The sequence below is a fragment of the Peromyscus eremicus genome, chromosome 7 (genome assembly GCF_949786415.1).
Source record: "Peromyscus eremicus chromosome 7, PerEre_H2_v1, whole genome shotgun sequence".
Classification (NCBI taxonomy): Eukaryota; Metazoa; Chordata; class Mammalia; order Rodentia; family Cricetidae; genus Peromyscus; species Peromyscus eremicus.
Genome location: NC_081422.1, coordinates 73,088,726 through 73,110,772, shown reverse-complemented (window position 1 = coordinate 73,110,772; position 22,047 = coordinate 73,088,726). Strand labels below are relative to the sequence as shown.

The 22,047-nt window shown below is 41.1% G+C and overlaps 1 long non-coding RNA gene across 4 annotated transcripts in view; it reads right to left on the bottom strand.

The window, feature by feature from the left end:
- The window catches only part of LOC131914407 (uncharacterized), a 30,234-nt gene extending 20,589 nt beyond the window's left edge, over window positions 1–9,645 (bottom strand). For 2 of the 4 annotated variants that reach the window (XR_009380121.1, XR_009380122.1), the window contains exons 1-2: window positions 9,443–9,645; window positions 8,776–8,841 (exon numbers count right to left, since the gene is read on the bottom strand). This is a non-coding gene — a long non-coding RNA (uncharacterized LOC131914407). The remainder of the gene's footprint in view (window positions 1–8,775; window positions 8,842–9,442) is intronic. The other 2 variants (XR_009380123.1, XR_009380124.1) reach the window with 1 other exon arrangement.
- Window positions 9,646–22,047: the final 12,402 nt, after the last annotated feature.

Genomic DNA, 22,047 nt, shown 5'->3' with positions numbered 1-22,047 from the left:
TTCACTACAGATTTTTCACTGAAAACTTTTATCTCTCCATCATGTATCCTGGAGTTATAGGATTAGTTAAGGAATGTAGCCTCCTTGCAAGTAAAACTACAAATGTATGATTTTTGAATGATTAGAAATGGTTTCAATGTAATCCAGAAAGAAATATTTTCCAAAACATTCATCTATATGTCTCATTGGATGTGTCCTTCCAGTACAGGGCATAGCCCTAATCGAAAGTAGAGCTCTCCCGAGATATTGACAGCAGCAAGAGCTAGAGCCTCTTCTGGCTGGTAGTTTTCTACTTGTAGTAATGTGACATTTTCCTTCCCAGATAAATAAGTCTTTTTAAATCAAGTTTTCATTCTCATGGTTACCAATTGAGTATAGTTTCCAGATTTTCCAAATTAGACTATCAAAGGTAAGACTCAGATAATCTGTAAGAGCTTCTTTGAACAATTCTAATAATTAATAAGGTTTGCTGACACTTCCTTGAACTATGTTATGTAATTCCTAGTATTAAACACTTACTCAATAAAAAGTTTATAGCAGCATGAAAGGAGTGGAAAGAATACAGTTCCTAAAAATATCTTCTAATGGCCTTCCCTGCTGTAATCCCATCCTATGTAATCCCTTCTTCCATGTACATGGGCTGGACATGGTGATTTGTTTCTAGTGAACAGAATAAGACAACATCTTATTGTAGAGATTTAGATGAGACAACAAAAGCTGTAACTTCCATCTTGCTTGTATTCTCACTTTCTGTCTGACTCCTCTTGTGTACTTGATCTTATGAAACGATTTTCCACAAGCTGTCATGTGGAAAAACCATAAAGCAGGGAAGTGTGGGTAACCTCTAGCTAATACTGAGTATGAAAACAGAGGTTCTCAAACTAACATCCCTCAAAGAACTGATTTTGCCAGGATGATGGATGAGTAGGGAAACAAAGAAACTGAATTTTTTGTTAGAAATGTTTTTTAATTCAAGAACTATAAACTATTACATTTTCAGGAACCTATAACTAAACTAATCTCACTTAAATATTGGTTCAATTCAACTTGTAGGCAGTCTTGCAGTATCTACCACAGCACAGTCCAGTTCTGGGTAGTAAGTCCAGCAGCAAAAACAAGGAAGTCAGAAGAGGAACCACTTCTCAGCGTGTTTGACTGTAGTAGATTATAGTAGAAAACAAGTCAACAAGAAATAATTTCAGGTAGTAGTACAAACAGTTTAAAATGGGAAAATAGAATTAAAAAACAAGTAACATGGAATGACATTGGGAGTTCTTAAGAAGGGAAACGATGTAATCATTATAGACATGGGCTACATGATGCTGTTTTGGTCAATGAAGAATCAGTGAGCCCAAAGACTATGTTAACCTGATTTTGTAGCCATTTTATACATAGTATTATACATAATATAATACACTATGGTGTTCACACAATGACAAAATCATCCAGAGATACTTTTTCAGAATATAGAACTCATTGATCTATGCATAATAATGTATGCAGTAATTTAAGGAGGTCTATCTTCATCTTTTTTCAAAAACCAATCAGAAATTAATTTAGATATCAGACCTAAAAATATTAAACTACTAGAATTAAACACAGAGGAAGGGCTTCAGTACATAGTCTAACTAGAGTTATTTTTCAGACTATATGACCCCAATAGCATGAGCAACAAAAGCAAAAACTGGAAAACAACATTCCCTCAGGCTCAAAAGCTTCTTTATAGCATGTCTTGACAAATTGAAGAGCCAATCTGAGGAATTTGAGAACATATTTGCAAACTATTCACCCAAGAAGAAAGTAATATCCATAATCCATGAAGAAACCAAAAAAACTAAACAGCAAAGAAACAATGGGTCTGAAATTATCTAAATAGATATTTATTATAAGAAGACACTTCACACGCCCTTCTGAATCTGCTTGCCCTGGCTGGGGAGAAGAAACCATGGGCCTGCCTGGCACCATTAGGACTGGGCAGGTGAAGGACACACACACACACACACACACACACACACACACACACACACACACACACCTAGGGCCACTTGCTCTGGGTAGGGATAAGAAATCAAGGGTCTGCTCAACCAGGTGAGCAAATATATGGTGGGTCATGGGAAAGAGAGAGAAGAATTGTTCATGTCCTGTGGAAAGAGGCAGATCTAAAGAGGCAAAGGCTATGAGGAATGGGTTGATGTGGGTTACCCGATTGCCCCCAGAACCATGATGATGTCCAAGCATGGGCTGCTGCCAAGAGCCATGTCTGGGTGGCTCTGTCCGTGGCCCTGCTGTAGCTAGTCTATGTCGATGTCAGTGGCTCCTGTTAGCACCAAAGACCAGGCAAATACCTGGGGTGTGTGCTGCCACATGTGGCTACATTGATGCCTGAGGCCCATGCCACTGGAGGGGCCATCCTGATCTGAGTGGCCTGCACTGCCACCCAGGGCTGTGGTGACATCTGGGCCGAGCTGCAGTATAGGATCATGTATGGGTATGTGACCCTGCCACAGCCAGGGTCTGTGTTGGTATCCATGCTGCATGTTACCATTGAAGACTGTGCAGATGTCTGGGCCTGGGCCACCACCTGGGGCCATGTTGGTGTCCTAGGGGCACCCTACAGCAGGGTAATGCTGATCTGAGTGGCCTGTACTGCCACCTGGGGCCATGGTGACATTCAGGCCCAGGCTACTGTCAAAGACCATGTCTGGGTTCATGGTCCTACCACAGCCAGGGTCTGTATTGATGTCCTTGGCCCATGTTGCCACCAAAGGCTACAAGGATGTTCAGGTTCTGGGCTACCACTTGTGGCCATGTTGGGGTCTGAGGCATCATGAGCCACTGCCACAGCATGCCAATCTAAGTGGCCTGTGCTGCCATCCATTGCTTTAGTGAAATCTGGGCCGAAGTTGCTACTAATAGCCATGTCTGGGGCTGTAGTCTTGCTGCAGCTGGGGTCTGTGTTGATGTCCGTTGCCTATGCTACCACAGGGACTCGTTCAAACCATGTGTTGGACCGGGTGTTGAAGTATGAGGACTGTGCTGAGCTGACTCCACCCATCACCAGCCATGGGATAGCAGACCTTGGCACAGGAGAGCTGCCACACACACACACACACACACACACACACACACACACACACTTGAGAAAGCTGGCTCCACCCCTCACCATGGGCATTGGAGAGTTGGCTCCACCCCTCACCTGAGGGGGTGGTTCCAGCAGCCTGAACTGACCAATTCTGCTACCACCCAGACATATATCCAGGGCTTTGAGTTAACGCTCCCCAACATCTACCCCATCTATGACCTGCTGGAGCTCATGAAGGGACTGGGCCTTTGGAACCATAGCCTCAGAGTCTCCATGACTCAGGACAATAGCAGGATATCCGAGAGGAGTCTCAGCAAGGGTCCAGCATTGATGGTGAATCTAACTGTGGTGGTTCGAAAGAAAATGGTCCCCAAAGGGAGTGGCACTATTAGGAGGTATGGCTTTTGTTGGAGGAAGTGTGTCACTGTGGGGGTGGGCTTTGAAGTTTCTTTTTCTGAAGCTTCCCTCAGTGTGACAGTCAGTCAACTTCCTGTTGACTGCAAGATGTAGGACTCTCAGCTACCAGCACCACATCTTCCTGTATGCTGCCATGCTCTCCTTCATGATGATAATGGACTGAACCTCTGAAACTGTACGTGAGCCTTCCACCCAATTAAATGTTTCTTTATAAGAGTTGCCATGGTCATGGTGTCTCTTTACAGCAATGAAAACCCTAAGACACTAACCAGCAATACATCACCCAATAAACATTTACAAGAAAAGCTGTTTGGACAAAAGGGTATACTGCATGGTACACAGCAACTCCCAATGCCACCAAGATGATGGAGAGGCCATGGAGATGTGGAAAAGATGGAGGATTGAAAAGTGTTTGTTTGTTTGTTTGTTTGTTTGGCTTTTGTTTTGGTTTGGGGTTGTTTGTTGCTTATTTGTTTTTAATTAATATTTTTATTTGCTTTTTTATTATTTCCTTTTAAGTTTTCATTTGTCAGGAAAATGCTACAAGGGTAAAGGGTAGCTATGGAGGGACTGGGAAATGAGTGGGACTGGGGTGCATGATGTGAAATTCCCAAAGGAAAAAAATTATGTTAAAAAAAAAAAAGAAGACATTCAAATGCAAGGGTTGGAGATGTTAGGTCAGCAGCGGAGCACTTGTCTAGCATGTACACGGCCTTGGGTTCAATCTCCAGCCCTAGGGTGTTACGTGATACCTGACTGCACTGTGAAACCTGAGACTGTGTTAATAAAATCAACCTTGGATCAGGGGGCAGAGCCAGCAACTAAAAGGAATTAGTCAGAGAGAGGACAGAGTTGACAGGAAGACCAATAGAGAGATGCACAGGGAAGAGTAGGGAGACTTGGAGTTTTGGTGGTCTTTTTGGTTTGGGATGGCTGGAGGGACACTCTCTTGCTGGGTCTCCAGTCAAAAACAAAAGTCAGCTGGTTGCTTCTCAGCTTCTCTGAGCTAACAGGTTTTCACCCCAACATCTGACTCCCAAGTCTCTATTGGTAAATAGAACATAGAGACTTAATTAAAAACTACATTTGGAGGCAGCAGCAGAGCCAGTGGGTGCCATCACAACTGGAAGTCCTGCCAGACCATGGCCTGAGTGGTGTAGGCAATGGCTGTGGGGGTGTGGGGCCACAGAAGGTAGGTAAAATATCAGTAGATTTAGGTGCAGCTGCTAAGCTAAACCAACAGAAAAAAAAAAATACTGGAGGGTGGAAGACAGACAAAGGACCCACAATACTATGTGGAGAAATGCTTACTATCACTCACCATCAGGTTAAGGCAAATCAAAACCAAAATAAGAAAACATTTCATCCTCATTAGAGCAAAAAAGGCAAAAACAATTGCTGGCCCTGATGTGGTACAAAGGAATTATCACACACTGCGGGTGGGCATGCAGATTTAGTCTAGTCATGGTAGTAAAAAGCAAGCAGGATCTTTTAAAAATTAAAAATGGAACTACTATATGATGCAACTCCTACCTAGGATATACATCCAAAAGAAAGGAACCTAGCATGTCAAACAGACATGTGCACAACTTACTGAAGTACAATTCACAACATCCAAGACACAGTATCAACCTAAGTGTTCATCAATAGATGAATGGGGAAAAAATCAATAACACACACGCACACATGCACACCCGTGCACGCACACACGAATAGACACACACACACACACACACACACACACACACACACACACACGACTATTGTTCAGCCATAAAAATAAGGAAATCGCATTGTAAAGTGAATAAATTGTAGGACATTAAGAGAAATAAATCAGGCACAGCAAAGCAAATTGCTCATATTGTCACTTTCATCTGAAAGTTTTAAAGAGTTGAGCTCCTAGGAGATAAATGAATAGTTGTTATCAGAGTTTGAGAAGGCAAAAGGAGTTGGTAATCTTGTGTTAGTATTTCCTGGGAGATGTGAGCAAATATCTATTCACCCCAGATAGGGCACCAATGATAGACCAATTTCACCAAAAGTAAGGATTTCACCAATGTGAAATTTGTGAGCCAATGTTCATTTTGTGAACTGATAGCATTATGAGCTTGCTTAAAAGCACATGGGTGACTTAAAGGAGTGTAGATTGTAGCTAGAGTTTTTCTGCCTGGCCCACAGTCAGGACAAATCTCTCTCACCTGCCAGTCCCACAGCCACTCAGACCTGACCAAGTAAACACAGAGACTTATATTGCTTACAAACTGTATGGCCATGGCAGGCATCTTGCTAACTGTTCTTACAGCTTAAATTAATCCATTTCTATAAATCTATACCTTGCCACATGGCTTGTGGCTTACCAGCATCTTCATATGCTGTTTCTCATCATGGTGGCTGGCAGTGTCTCTCTGACTCAGCCTTCCACTTCCCAGCTTTATTCTCCTCCTTGTCCCGCCTACACTTCCTGCCTAGCCAATGGCCAATCAGTGTTTTATTTATTGACTAATTAGCAACACATTTGCCATACAGAACATCCCACAGCAGTAGATGATTCCAAAACAGCTCTATTAGCACAGCCGCACCCAATCTTGGATGATGACCTCACAAAGTCCTCCTTCTAGTTAGCTTTCTGTTTCCTGTACATTCTAGCATCCCTGGATATGCATAGCTAAGCAGATCTGGTCAAGGAGTGGTCATTGGCCTATCATTGTGTCAGCTCCAGTCTCTCCTGCAAGTTGGTCCAACAAGACAAGTTACCTGGAGAGATGGCTCAGTTATTAAGAGCACTGTTGCTCTTGCAGAGGACCTGGGCTCAATACCCAGCAACTAGAGGGGCAGCTTGTAACCATCTACTGCTCCAGTTCCAGGGAATCCAATGCCCTCTTCTGACTTCCACAAGCACCAGGCTCCCGCATGATACACAGACATAAATGGAAGCAAAACATTCATATACATAAAATAAATCTAAAGACAAGAAAAGTTAACTTGTCAGAACTCTGTGAGACGTTCCTCCTCTGGCTGGCTTCAGATTTTCCTTCTCCTAGCATAATATCCCTGGGGAAATGCCAATTCCTTGGGAAACAGTTTAAATCAGCTGACCAGCAAAGTTAGGGGCCACTAGTTTCTCTCTTTAAAATATCCTTGTCCTTGCCAGAATGGTTCCACTAGTTTATCTCACTCTCCATAATCTTGCATCCTTAGACACTGCTATGAGGCTGCCATGCATCTCCTGTTTCCAAAGTGCTCAGTGGTCAGCTCAAGCTGCTCAGCCCAGCCCAGGGGCACCTCAGCTGGTGATAACCAAGTGCTCCCAGTGGCTCATAGGCACCAGTCAGCAAGGACTTCTTTCCTCCATGTTGTCTCAGAATAGTCAACCTTGGTTTCAGCAAGGGATGAGTGGATACATTGCTCCATTTTTATGGTTCCACTTCACTCACAGTGGCCCCACCCACCTCCATGTCCCACAGCTTCAGGGCAAGAGAATGGAGCAGAAAGTGAGGTCTGGAGAGGCCTTCCACAAAAGATGCAAAATTAGTATATGAAAAAAAAATCTGATGGCAAAGAGGACTGGAAAGTCCTCAGCCTTGCAACGTGTAACAGATGCTGCAAGCTTGAGAAAGTCCATGCTATGCAAATGACCCATAAAGGTTCCAATCCTCTGTGCATGAGACCACTAAACTTCTGAACTTCTTCTCTGCTCTGTCCTACTTACTCCCTTGAGAGTGAATTCTTTTTAATAAATTCTCTTGCTTTGCTGACTACTGTCCATGTGGCTCTGCCTACATAACCCCAATACCCACCAAGAATAGTTGGCATGCCAGACAGCCAAGTGGTATGGTTTATTTTTCTAATCTCTTAAGCTTTCTACTGATTCCAGACATGCCTGCGAGAAGCCTCCCCAAATAGCAGACACAGGTCAGTCTTTGCACACTATAAAATCTCACCACCCATATCCTATAGCAGTTCCCCAGTACAAACTACTAACCTCAAAGAATCCTGAACTGCTGTCTTGCTCTCCCCTCCCCTCCCCCTGCAAACAGGCATGGTCTCAGCAGCCATTCCCTCCCTTTGCTATGTCAGCCTAAAACATTTTTTTACCATACGGGAAACCTCTGTGCAACCTGTTATCACTGATTCCTTACACGTTACTCTACAGACTGCAAAGTTTGTTCTAAACCCTTAGCCTTTTTAGGGCATCTCTTTACTCCCTCATTGTACCCCACTCATCATCCAGGCTCTCTACCCTATCCCATAGAGAGGAAGACAGACTTTCCCTGTGATAGAGAACTCAGTATCGGCTCCATGTCTCAGCACCCACTGTAGGGGTTTCTGTTCAATTCTTTGTTCTGGGACAGAAGAACCTGGAAACCTCAATAGCTGCCACCAAACTCCAATATCTGTGTGTACCAACTTCATAACACTGGCTAGAAGATGCCCTTTCATTTCTTGTTTAAAAGTCCTTCCCAACTGAAGAATCCAGAGGCAGAATATTTCGCCTTTAAGATGGTTGCTTCCATCATAGTTTTATTTGGGTCTCCAGCCTTATGTTGAATCGTGGATTCTCTCTTCCTCTGCATTAAAAGTTGGACCTGAGGGGTGTCTTTAATCACTTCACCTCACTTTCTACCTCTTCAGTATCTGATTTTTACTGTAGGTTCCAATTTTTTTGTTCCCAGGAGGGGCTCTCTAACATAGACCTAATTTGTATTCTGTTGCCTTTCAGCCTGGTCCGGCACTGTAGTAAATGACAAGCCAGCATTTCTATCTCATCCTCCCTTTTATATAATCTCCCTGCCAAAACACAGTCTGATATGGAGGATTCTGCCCACATGCCCCTTTTTTCCATTACAGTTCTTCCTTTAGATAAGCAAGATTCCTCTGGACAGACATTTTGGCCTCAGTCACATGTCTTATTACACACAGTAGCAGACACACAACCACTGCAATAACTTTCCAGGAACTTCATTCCATATGCACTACTCTTGGGGACTGTAATGTATCTAATTATCTAATGTAATGTACTCTAGTCCTTCAGCAATTTACAGAACATCCCCTGAGGGCTACTCATATGGCAAACCTCACTCATTAGGTAGGCATGTGTAAACAGAGGCTTTTCTCTGTCCTGCTCTGTCCCTCAGCTGCTTTGAAATAATCACTCAGAGGCTTATATTAATTACAGAATGTTTGGTCTATAGTTCAGGCTTATTACTCACTAGCTCTTACACTTAGATTAACCCATTTCTATTGATCCATGTATCTCCATGTGGCCTGTGGCTTACCAGTTCTCTGACATCTTGTTCCTTGGGCCGCTGGATCATGTCTGCTGGCTCCACTCTTCCTTCTCCCTGTAACAAACCTTTCATCATGCTCTTGTAAGTAAGCCAATAAGTTCCATTTGGCTTTCCTGCCCAGCCTTATTCTGCCTGGCTATAGGCCAAATCAGCTTTTATTATCAATCATTGAGAGCAACACACAGTCACAGCGCACAGAAGGGTCCTCCCATAGCAGGTATGCCACCATACAGAGGAATATGGCCACTACCGTGGTATTCCCTCCACATACACTCCACTTACAAATGGCTTCACCTTCATCACATGTCTTAATACCCACAGAAGGTCCAAGCAAACATTACTATGGCAAAAAAAAAAAATGTGACACCACATATCACATGGGGAATGATGGCCATGGCGAGATTGCCTCTAGACATTCTTCATCCTAAGGTGGTTCAGTCTCAGATTCAGTTTGATGCCATATATAGAAAGACTCTTGCGATCACTATTCCTAATCTCATTTTTCATCCTGTCATATCCCAAATTTGATATCAATTTCTGTGTCAGTGTTTCCTGAAGAGATATGAAAGAAAATGTCCATTTCCCCTAAACAGGGCCTTGATGACAGTAAGGGTTCCATTAAATTCTATTTTGGTGAATTTATCGGCTTACTTACAGGAGCATGATGAAAGGTTTGTTACAGGAATGTGGGATTCCAAACAGCTACATCATTGCAAAGTCCCACTCCATCATGGACAATACCACGGAAGCTATATTGTGGGGCTCCTTTCCAGTTAATCTTTCACTCTCCACACACTCTAGCACTCCCAAAATCGCATGTAACTGGGAGTTAGAGGAGAGAAGGGAGGATGACTAGAATCCTAGGTGAGGGTTCTGGGATTCTACCCTTCTGCTGAAGAATGACAACAGTTCCATTATGACTGCCATAGACCTAACCATCCATCACTGTATCACTTTGCTTGCTTCATCATCATGACTTCTGGGTCAAGATAATCTCTATTTCAAGATGGAAATGGCATAACCATGTCATGTCCAGAGGAAATAGCCATGCTACTATAAGGAAAGAGGTAATGGATAGAGTATGGTGAGTGGATACCAGAGAGGAGTTGGGTATGAGCAGTAACTTCAGTGTTCTAAAGCATATTAAGATAACTATAATGGGCTACAATTAATTGTATATTTAAAAACAGCAACTGAGGAAATCTTTTCACATTCCCAACACAAAGAAGTGATAAACATTAGAGATGATAAGAAACCAATTACCTTGATAGCTTAATACACTTGTGAACATACATCAACATGAAATATCACACTCTAGCGCCACATGGTAGCTCACATCTATAATCTACCACCTAGGAGACTGATTTTGGAGAACTATGAGTTCAATGCCAGTCTGGGCAACACAGTCAGTTCCAGTCCAGCCTTGGCTACATACCAACATCCTGTCTCAAAAACACGAAAGAAAATAAGCAAAAGAAAGATCACATTCTACTCTCTAAATGTGCTGCAAATGCAATGTGCCAAATTAAATACAGAAATTAAGTTTTTTTTAAAGATTTCTCTTTGATGGCAGAATTTGAGAGGGAAAGCATGGAAATAAGAAAACGTCTAGGAAGCTATTAAAGCCATCGAGTTAGGGGAGGTGGTAACTCGGACTTGTGGCATGATGCTGGCTGTGATAGCAAAATGCCTACTTTGAACAAGTTTCTGTTTTTATTGAACATGTAACCTGACAAAAGCATAGGAATTAAGATGATTTCTAACATTTTTGACCTAAGAGTAGACAGGGATGTTCACTGTGAACCCATCAAACTTCAGAATTTCAAACACTTTTTCCACTGACCATGTACCACCTTCACACCATCGTAACATTAAAACATAGCAACCAACTTGAAGTCAACTGTGCCTGCAACTGTCTCTGGGTGCAAAAGTAGGAGAGAACAGGTGAGGGATCCAAGGTCCTCATACTGGACACATAATACACAAATCGTTCATCAACGTCTACGTCAAAATATCAAGAAATCAGCTGGACTTGAAGACTAACTGGTACGGTAAGAATATACATCTGTTGAGTACTTCTGGGGTACAGGAAAGCTAACGCTCGTGCAAACTTGAGTTAATGTAGAGAATGTGGCCTTTCATTTGGAGGAATGAGAAGCCAAGTGTTGGTGGGCACACACTGCCATAGGTGTTTGGGAAAGTTAATACAGCTTCAGGAGGGACTAACACCATCCAGAGCTGCCCACTAAGAGATAACTTGGGCCATCCACAGTTAGGAGATTTAATTTATTTTCCATAGAATCAATTTAGAGGGGGGAAAAAAGGAAAAAATTTTGAAAAATCCTTTTTCTGGCTATGACCTTTAGAAGGCTATAAAGTTTAGGGTTTTTTCCTCATAATTTTTTAGGCATATGCTACTATTTTTCATCAAGTAGACTATAAACATGACAATTTGTACAGGCACAGCTGATTTACCCATCACGGTAATAAAAATCCATATAAAACCATCTCAGCCTGTCAAACAACCCATTGTCTTCAGTGTGTTTTGCCCAAATTTTTACAACTGGCCTGACTAGAGTGTTATTTCCATATGTCCCAGCCAAACCCATGTGAAAGAACACAGAGAAGTCACTCCACTGATGCAGAGGCTATTCCAGCCACATCTTCAACATATATCTAGAAGTCCAGCGTAGGTCCTGTCCTGAGGTCTATATACTCTGAATTTTTACATCTTTCCTTCTGTTCCCTTGCATTCTGCCCATCCTATTCTCTAAGCTTCTAATGTGAGCAGAAATAGAATGCAGAAGTTTCCTTCCTGGGCAAATTTGTTCTTTCCAGGGATGTTGTAACAGGATATCTTTGTGATATTCTAACTACTAGTAAGAAGGTAGCCCACCCTGAGATACTGCTGTACTTGTATACCCCATAAGCATTCACAACAGAAATATTCCCCAGTCTACTGCAACCCTCTTCCAAGCCACAGCCACTAGAATGGCTGGGGAATTCTAAATAAAAGAAGTCACTTCTCCATATGTATATTGTTTTCTACCCATGTAGACAAAAGACTATTAGGTCTAAATGACACCGATCTCAACTACAAAATGACTATATTAACTGCTCCTTCATGAAGTTTTGAAAGATATTACTACATCTATGCCTTAAAAATGATGGAATAAAAAAAAGTATCATTGAAATATTAAAGAGAAACAGTGGGCCAGTAAGATGGCCAAGAAGGTAACGGCTTTTGTCAAACAAGTGAGGTGATGTGAGTTCAATACTCCAAGCCCACATGACGGCGGAAGGAGAGAACTGATTCTAGAAAGTCACCCACTGACCTTCATACATGTATACTGCCAAGCATGTACCTGTATACACACACACACACACACACACACACACACACACACACACACACACACAATTAAGAAATTTTAGAGGAAAATAGTTTGTTAAACGTATGCTTTCCTAAAAAGCTCCTGTGGGATAAAGTACTAACCTACCTTGAGAATCATTCAGTTAAACAAGTAGAATTAGCACAAGGCCCACCATTTGTGTGTAAGGAAGCTTCTGAATGACTCTCAGTGGTGTTCCTTTCCTGCTTCTTGTATTGGGGCTGGACCTTGGAGTTCACATTGACATGTAACGAAGTGATGATGTATCACTGCCAAGATCAGTCTGCAAAGACTCTGGCTTCCATCCTGCTCTCCTCTTGCTGTCTAACTTCCTGACTCCAGTCCCGCAAAGAATGAGTCCTCCCATCATCCACAGTCAGGAAGCTGTAAAACCTTGGGACACAGCCCCTGCCCACACAGGGGTCTCAAACACTGCTAGACCTAGACTGCCCCTCCATTCTGGTTCCACAGAAACTAAGGTGAATATGTGTTATTTGAACCAAGCTATTGTGAAATGATTTTTATGAAGCAATGAATAACTAATATAACAGAGAGTGAACTTGGTGTGTGGAAAAAGGGAAATAATTACGGGTATTTTGATGCTTGCAAATGATGGGTTATAATTAACTATCAATTTCCAGGAGTCTTTGACTGAAGGTCTCTGCCCATAGAAGAACAAAAGCAAATAGAGTCCACGGAATGAAACCAACTCTAAAACAGGCCACTATACCTTTTAAAAAGGAAATATATTAGCATCCCCTTCTTCTGTACATGGTAATTCATAAAACTGAACCTACTTTGGAAAACAGTATCTCTAAGATCTCTTTTACTTAGATAAAAACCTTCATTTGTCAACATGGTACATACCTTCAAGATACCCAAATGTTTCCTGTAAACCACAGCTAATGATTTAATCTTTTCTTTGTGGAATGTATAGTATGCTTATATATATATATATATATATATATATATATATATATATATATGACATCATCGTTTGTTCTGTTAAAAAGTGTGGAGTTTATGACATATATATCCAAAGACAAATATTTTTTTAACTACCCAGTTGGGGACTGGTGAGACAGCTCAGAAGTTAAGAACATTTGTTGTTGTTGAGGATCTGGGTTCAATTCCCAGCACCCACATTGTGACTCACAACCATCAATGACTCTGGTTCCGGGGGATCCAACACCCTCTTCCAACCTCCATGGGTATCAGGCATGTATGTGGTATAAAGACATACATGTGAACAAACCATTCATACACATAAAATTAAATCTTCTTTTTAATTTAAATTTTTTTCATTGTACATACCAACCACAGTTCCCCCTCCCTCCCCTCCTCCTACTCTCCCCTCACCTCCCTCCCACCACACCCCCCACCCACTCCTCAGAGAGGGTAAGGCCTCCATGGGGAGTCAACAAAGCCTGGCATATCAAGTTGAGGCAGGACCAAGCCCTTCCCCCTGCATCAAAACTGAGCAAGGTATCCCACGGTAGAGAATGGGCTAAAAAAAGCCAGTTCACGCACCAGGGATAAATCCTAGTCTCACTACCAGGGGCCCCACAGACCAAAAAAATATTCTAAATTAATAGAAAATATATTTAAACTATCTCATTGGTTTTGCTAAAAAGGCATGAAAATATATTTTACCTCCTTTTTTTTGGTAATTAGACTATAGTTTATCAGAAATATTTTTAAATAAATTATATTTCTTCTGTAGAACAAAACAAAGTTAATGCTCAGCTTTTGTTTCCCACTTTCAAGGCATAGGAACTCATTAAAAGTGAATCTGAAGTTCAAAAACACAACTGGGGAATAGAAAAAATAAAATAAAATAAATAAAAGCACCGTCCATGCTGTGCTTATGCCTGGGACTTAAATCTCCTGGCCTGCCAATGTCAGCCTCCTAGACTACAGTTACCTAGGAATTCAGCAGCATCCAAGGAGCTATGTGGGGGACCAAAGTAATGCAGGAATCAGAGATGACCTTAACTGAGCATGAAGAGAGAGTTTTACCAGGCACCAGGCAACTGAACCAACTGCTGAATTTCTAAATCATATCCAAGCTGGTATTTTTCTACACAGCATATTTTAATGTAAGGTATTCCCACGTTTAAGAACTAGATCTAGTGGCAGTCCTTGTTCATAAGTGTTCACGAGGTTCTAGATGAAATCTAGACCCAGACCAAACAAGATCTCCATGCTGCTCTAACACACCTTACCTCCCACTCTCCAGCATACAACTTCTGTTCTACTTTTCTCAATATATTTTGTTTGAGGTATATCTGTGGAGAAAGATGTAGGTGACAAATTCTAGGAACATAATGACCATGGTTAATTCCTTCCTCCATTGCAATGATCAGAACCTATGAGTTGTCCTATTCTGTTAGAAATAACTTGTGTTCTCTGTTTGGTAATGAGAGTTTGCATTCCAAATACTGCTGAAAGATGAAGATTATTCTGTATCACTAAGCTGACAGCTTTTATCTGCTTCCGAGGTCAATGTGTGATCACACAAAGGTGATCAGATGATACAGAAGGGTACAATCTCCTACTAAGTTTATTATATGCCTTAAGAGACATGAAAATTGCTGTCGCTTTGAACAAAGTACTGATATTGGTGTTGGTGAGGTTACTTGTCGCAGGATCAAGTCATCATGATGTCATAGCAGTTAAGGGAACATTCCATTCAATACCTAGCACTAGGGTTCACTAGATTATTTCCGTTTGCTAGTGCTGCTGTCACAAAGGACCACAAACTAAGTGGCTGACACAGCAGAGACTTAATGTCTCACAGTTCCAGAGGCTGAAATTTCAAGATCAAGATCTCATTGAGCCACAGTCCTTTGAAACGTTAAATATGTGTCCCAGCTCTCCTCTAGTGGTTTTCTTGGTTTATAATATCATCACTGCAGCCCTCACACAGTGTTCTCCTGGGTGTGTATCTAGATGCAAAGTCCTTTTTCTAAGGACACTAGACATATTGAGCTAGTAGCCTAATCTACTCTGGTGAAATGTCAACTTAACTATCACATTTATAAAGACCCTATTTCCAAATGAGGTCACATTAAGAACTACACATTCAATGTGTTCATTTGGGGCATGCCACAATTCAACCCACAACAAGGGTCAACAAGTCAAGATTAAATTACTGATTTTTCTCACACATTATAATAGGCCAGAATGACTGCCTTGGAATGGTAATGTAATTAGAAAGTCATTGTGGAAAAGAAGCCTGAGCTGGTAGCCAAGAGACATGGGAGATGTATCTCTGGAAAGAGTACCTTGTTATATCACTTTAAATACCAATGTTAAAAACTGTGATGAGCCCTTAGCATGAAACTGAGTATAACTAAGACTTGGGGAGATTGGAAGGGGGGGGGACAACTAGCTTGCTCAGACATTTGAGAGAAGATATCATCAAACTACTTAGTTTCTCAGTTAAAGTCCGAAGACCTAAGGGTACACAGTTCCTTTGTTGTGGAGAATGGGAGCCCAGATGTGCTGATACCTCATCTAGTATCCTTTCTCTACACCACAAAGATTAGAACTCTGAAATGAGTCCAAGACATCCCTGCTCAAAATACCAACACTTTACATGTTCCTTATTCCTGAATGTAGAACTCCAAGAGGTGTGGCTATCCAAGACAACTCAACTTGCTTTACCTGACTCAGCCTCATGCTGGTTCTTAACTGTAAGTTAACACTGCCCTCTAGAGGTCTGTCTAACTCAGTTTCACCCCTGCTGAGCAGCCTTTCTCTTCCTAAGTGGAGTGTGTCCAGTCAATTTCTCTCTACAGCACATTCAGTGCATAATTAGGTGGACACCGTCAGTCACCAACAAGAAAACAAAGAGATGTTTTCAGCATGTGGCATAGTTACCCCTCACTTCACAGAAACTTTGCATAATTCATTTGAACTCATTTATGTGGTCTCATCTTCACAAAATGACAGAAAACAAAACCCAGTATCTAAATCCAAAGGCAGCATCCATCTCTATGTATAACATTCAAAGGAGTCAAGTATTCAACTAAGAACATGGAGAAAAAGCTACTGCAGAGCCGTATGAGAGAAGGTTAATAAATTGAAAGGAGCTAAGTGAAATCCCTCTTATGTGTTCTGTCTCTCAGCTCCATCACCAGAAATCCATACAAAGGCACCAAGGCAACAGTGCAGTAGTCCATGTTTCTCACATTTGGTTTTAATCCTTTCCAACAGATGCCAAAGTCAAACTGAGTCTTGGGAGTCTTAAATTCTATGATCACTTCTGCTAAAAAGATGTGTAACCCTGACTGACTCCTCTAACCTCCTGAGTTTCAATTCCTTCATCTTTAAAATGCGGGTCTGTGTTTAATTAGCTCAAAAGACCCTTTCTGCCTTAATCTCCTGTAACTCTCTGCAATCAGTTCTACTCTACTGAGCACTAAATCTGGAGTCCAGAAAATCCATGTTCCAGAAGAGTTATATTTTATATCACTAAGAGTCTATGTTAGAATTAAGATTTCTTTGGCAATAAGTCAAAGAGTAGGACAATCATAAGTAATACTTACATGGCTATTTCAAATATCAAAATATTCACTGAATACATGTCACTGGGAACAATTAATAACTTCTCCAAGAACCTTCAAACACCCAAATATATCCTATGATTTTTTTTTACTATACCTTTTACTCTGATAGCTAAGCTGTTAAGAAACTGCATTTAATATGACAAACTTAAATGAAGCCAAGTGGTACACACCTGCAATACCAGCAATTGCAAGGCTAAGGGTGGAAGACCCTGTAGTCAGCCTTGGCTGCAGAGAGAGACCTTGTCTTGAAAACTAAACAGAGGCCTGAAGCTGTAGCTTGGTTGCTAGAGTGCTTGCCTCATTATACACAAAGTCCTGGGTTTGATCCCCAGCACTACATAGATTGAGTACAGTGGCATATGCCTCTAGTCTCAACACTCAGGAGGCACAAGCAAGGAGATCGGAAGGTGAAGGTCATCTTTAGCTACATATTAAGTCAAGGCCAGCCTAAAATAAACGAGACTGACTCTGTGTGTGTGTGTGTATGTGTGTGTGTGTATGTGTGTGTGTGTCTGTGTCTTTATGTGTCTGTGTCAAACTTGCCGCATTCACAGTGAGTAATTGTGGCCATTAGTAAGAATCAAAAGCCTTTTGGTATCAAAATCAAATATTGCTCCTCTCCTAAAACAAATTGAGTAATTGAGTACATAAAATGTAATCTGATATCTTTATTTCCACTTATCTCTACACAAATTGTTGCTGACTTAATAATTTAGTAACTAATTAATGAACTAAATTAATATCAATTCCTACCATAGTAGCTAAAAACTACAAAATATATACAAAATCTAATGTATTACTCATTTGAGGGGATATTTTTAGATAAGCTAATTGAAGACACTCAGAAACAATTCCATGTCTTTCAAACAGGCAACCAATCAACTCCCCCACTAGCTCTGATGAGGTGATTTTCTGTGCAATTATTACCTATTAATAAAAACCCTGTAAGCATTTCATTCCTGTAATTGACTCTAGTTCTAAGATATTTCACTCATTAAATTCTCATATTTACGGGGAAAATGTGTGCCAAACAACTAATATCCTTGAACAATTTCTCTACATGACCTAAAATTGTCAGTGCCATGAGAACGTATTTTCTTGTTTGTCGATCTCTACAGGGAGCCTTAGTAGAAACCCAAAGGTTTTAATGATCAACTGAAGGATAAGGTTATGCCTCTGTTATCAGCAAAGAGAGCTAGAGTCTGAACTGCTGAGGATGTGCAAACCTTGTCCTCAAATAAGACTGTCCAGATACCAAAGGTCAACAAGGGGGAGAAGCCAACAGCTGAAGTCAGAAGAGCACATTCTGTACATTGAGTATGGTTGGGGAAAGCACTGCGTGTCCACTGAAGCCCACTCCCTCTGAAGTCAGGTGGCAGAGTGACTGAAGGTATGGGGACTAGGAGAGAGAACAGCATGTGAGTGATGCTTTTAATGTGCCGCCACATTCAGACTGCCAATGTTTTTCAAGACTTCTTGCAAACATATTTGTCATGGAGATTGACATTCCTAGACACTGATGGAAGTAAAGAAGATACAAATACTTGTCAACCACCACTCCTCCCCCATCCACAGTTTCTGCCCAAGTTCCTTGAATTCCAACAACCAAAGACCACAATTATGAGGTGGTGGGGACATTTGTATTACACACACATGGGCTTTTATTTTGTGTCACTGTTTCCCTGAAGAGTACAATATAATAGCTATATATACACATAGTGCTTGTACTATATTAAGTAATATAAGCTCAGAGATTATGTGAAGAAAGTAACAATATATGAACAGGTTATATATAAATACTATGAAATTTTATATAAATAATATGAGTATCCAGAGATTCTGTTAAGTGTAGAGTCCTGAAACCAATCACTCATGAATACTAAGGACTAATTATATATAGAAAGATATCCTATGTTCACACACTGGAGTGGTCAATATTGTTAAAATGTACATACAATCCAAAGCAAGCTGTACTCAACACAATCTCAAAGTGTCTAGGACATTTTTCACAGAAATAGAGCAATTTCCCTAAAATTCAAATAGAATCACTGAGACTCCCAAATAGCCAAACCCATCTCAAGCAAAAAGAACAAAACTGAAGGAGGCATCATGTTTCCTGACTTCAAATTTGACTATAAAGCCTCAGTAATCAAAGCACCACAGTACTGACTCAGAAACTTGCAAGAAGGAAATCTGAAGTGTTCCTACCAATCAATCAATCAACCAATCAATCAATTGGCAAGATGGCTAGCTACAAAAGCCTGACAATCAGAGTTTCATCTGTGAAATCCATGTAAGAATGAAGGAGAGGACTAGCTCCACAGAGTTGTCATCTGGCCTCCATGGACACTATAACATGTGTGAACCTCCCCCTCCCACATACACTAAGAATAACAATAATAATGATGAATTTTAAATAGTAGATATGAGGCAGATCATATGCTAACATGCTTGATTTAACCACTTCATAAGTATCGCAGAATATCATGTTGTAGCTAATATATGTAAATTTTTCAATTTTAAAAATTTATATTTTTACACTTCAACTTCTGCAGAAATAAATAAGTAATGGATATATCTGGATCTAATATCCCTATGGTACCACCACCACCCCTGTAGGGAAATATCGTGAAGTCAACAGAGGAATCCCAGAACTGTGCCAGAGAGGACATATTGCCAGACACTCTTAAGACAAGGAACTTGAAGGGCACCATCTGAGAAATCCTCATCCGGATACAGTTTCCATAAACCTAACAAAAGTACTTGTTCCTGGAGCAATCTGACATTATTCCAATTCCCAAATGAAATGCTAAGACTTGGCAAAAACAAAACAGATAGCACATGTTGGGATGGATCCAGCACATGTTGGGATGGATCCAGCGTGCTTGGTTAGATGAGGGTAAAGTAAGTTTCCAGTTTTGCAAGTGAAAGACCCTACACCAGGCAGGATATGGTGGCACTCTATAGACAGGGATAGAAAAACTCTTTCTTTCCCCTGCCAGGTCAATCTGACTGTGTCAGGACACCCTGGGCAAACTCTCAATAAGCTTCTGCTGCCTCTCAGGAGTTCCCATGATGCATCAACTGCCTGCCCAGACAAAGTCTTTAGTGCTTGCTATGCAAGATGTACACACACCAATGAAAAGTTCTTGAAAAATGAAACAATACTGAATCTACCAGTGGGTTTATTATAGCTCATCTGTTCTGCAATAATTAATGGAACTTGGTATATTAAGAGCATTGAACACTTGAGAGTAAATGTTATGTTGAAGCCCTTCGACTGGAGTAGGGTCTATTGTCGTTGTTGATGATGAAGATGGTGATGATGACAATGACGATGATGATGATGACGATGATGATGATGATGATGATGATGATGCTTGCTGTTGTTCCTGCTGCTTCTGTTTGAAGGGAGTACCTTCAGCCTGAGAAACCCAGTGCCCCATTTGTAGGGGGGGAAAAAAGACAATACAAAAGCGTATTTCATGCTTTGGCTGTGCATGCAATGCTGAATCCTGAGAAGTGAATTCTTTTGATCTCTACTCTCTGGAACATAGGGCACCTGTAAGGCAGATTCAGCCACAAATAAAAGCCACGTAAATGTGAGGCAAATGTGGAAAGAGTTAGTACTCACAATTCATAACATGTGTTGGTTGGGTGGGGGCCTCGCTCCTCTTGTGGCCAGGACTAGAATCCACTGCCCTCTAAGGAGCACCCTGCCCCTGTCCTCTTACAGCTTTTGATCTGGCTTTGAGGGGATTTTTCTTCTCTCCCCATCTTTTTTCTTGGCTGGAACTGCAGTGAGGATAGGAGACTTTTCACTTACTCACTGGTTCAGAGATTGTAATCTGCCTCCTTGAACTTCACTCATTCTTGCCAAATCTTTTGGCAATGGAAAAATGTCTCACAAGCGTGCAGAGACTTGCTGCAAGAGCTGGAGTTCATTAGCTTCTATTCAATGTTCTTCCTATTATCAATGCACTTGGAGGTTAAACACAATCAGCTCTCCATGTGGTATTTCTAAAATGGAAATGGGTCTTTGAAAACAAAGTCTCTCTAACTATATAGAGAGTCGAAGACTCCCTTGAAGGATCTGAAAGATCTGGGTTCCACCTCCAGAGTTCTAATCCTGCAGGTCTGGAATGGAGGATGAAAACATTCACTGAAGCAAATCCCCAGGTCAACTTGACAAGGTGGAACTAGAGACCGTATTTTGATATCCACCATTTCAGAATATCTTGCCACACTCTTCCTAGCATGCAAATCAACTCAAAGGAGCTTATATCAGGATACTGGATTGTATGTGATGATTGATGTCAAACTTGCTTTATGCAAATTGTAGCTATGACCTCAGGGCTATTAGAATTTCTCATGCTTTAACTAAATTTGAACAGGGTTTATCTCCTGTGTCTGTGTACTAGCATTGCATAACTAAACATCCTATGAATCATTTGTGAGCTGGCACTCCAGACTTCAGAGGAAAGCTAGACAAGCCAGGTGTCTCATACTAGCAATCTGGAGCTCCACTGTGGATCTCTCCTCACACCAAGAACCTAGTCCAAGAGAAAGCAACTAGTTGAATAAAGAAAAGACAAATTAAGAAACTTGATATTTGTCCTTAACCTGGGCAGGATACCCAAACTAAGTATATTCCAAATGCTGATGAAACAAGGTAAAACCTTCCTTGTGCCAACAGACAAGGAACTTTAGAGACCTACTTGGGAGAAGAGTACAGTTTTGGTCATGGGATAGGGAAGAAGGCAATGTAAAGCACAACCAAGCGCTTATTTTTGTATTATTGCTACTTCCCCGGGGCTTTTCCTATCTGGATTATCACTGGTCATTGTATTAGGAAGAAGCCTAGTCTCTTTCAGCTATGCATAATGTAAGTTTTGTGTTTAAGGTACAAATAGAGGAAAACAGAATTCTAAGAATACGGAAATGTAATGAAAAGCTAAGTCTACAGGAAAGGAGAACACTAGAACCTCACATTGGCACAATCCTTATCGGTTTCTTTACTTAATCTTTAGAGGGGTTTGTGTTTTTACACAAACAGTCCAATTACTTAGTGCTCCAGGCTTCTGCTACTGTTGTTTCAGATCATGGGTTTCTGGGTTCTGGTGCATGTGTGCATGCATGTGTGCATGTGTGCATGCACAGGAACTAAACACAGTGTTTTGAACATATTAGGCAAGTGTCCTCCACTGGACTATATCCCCAACTGTGGGTTCCTTAAGCTCAGAAGAGTTCTTTTATTGGCTTAAATCTTAATACATGTCAGTAAGTGTTTAATG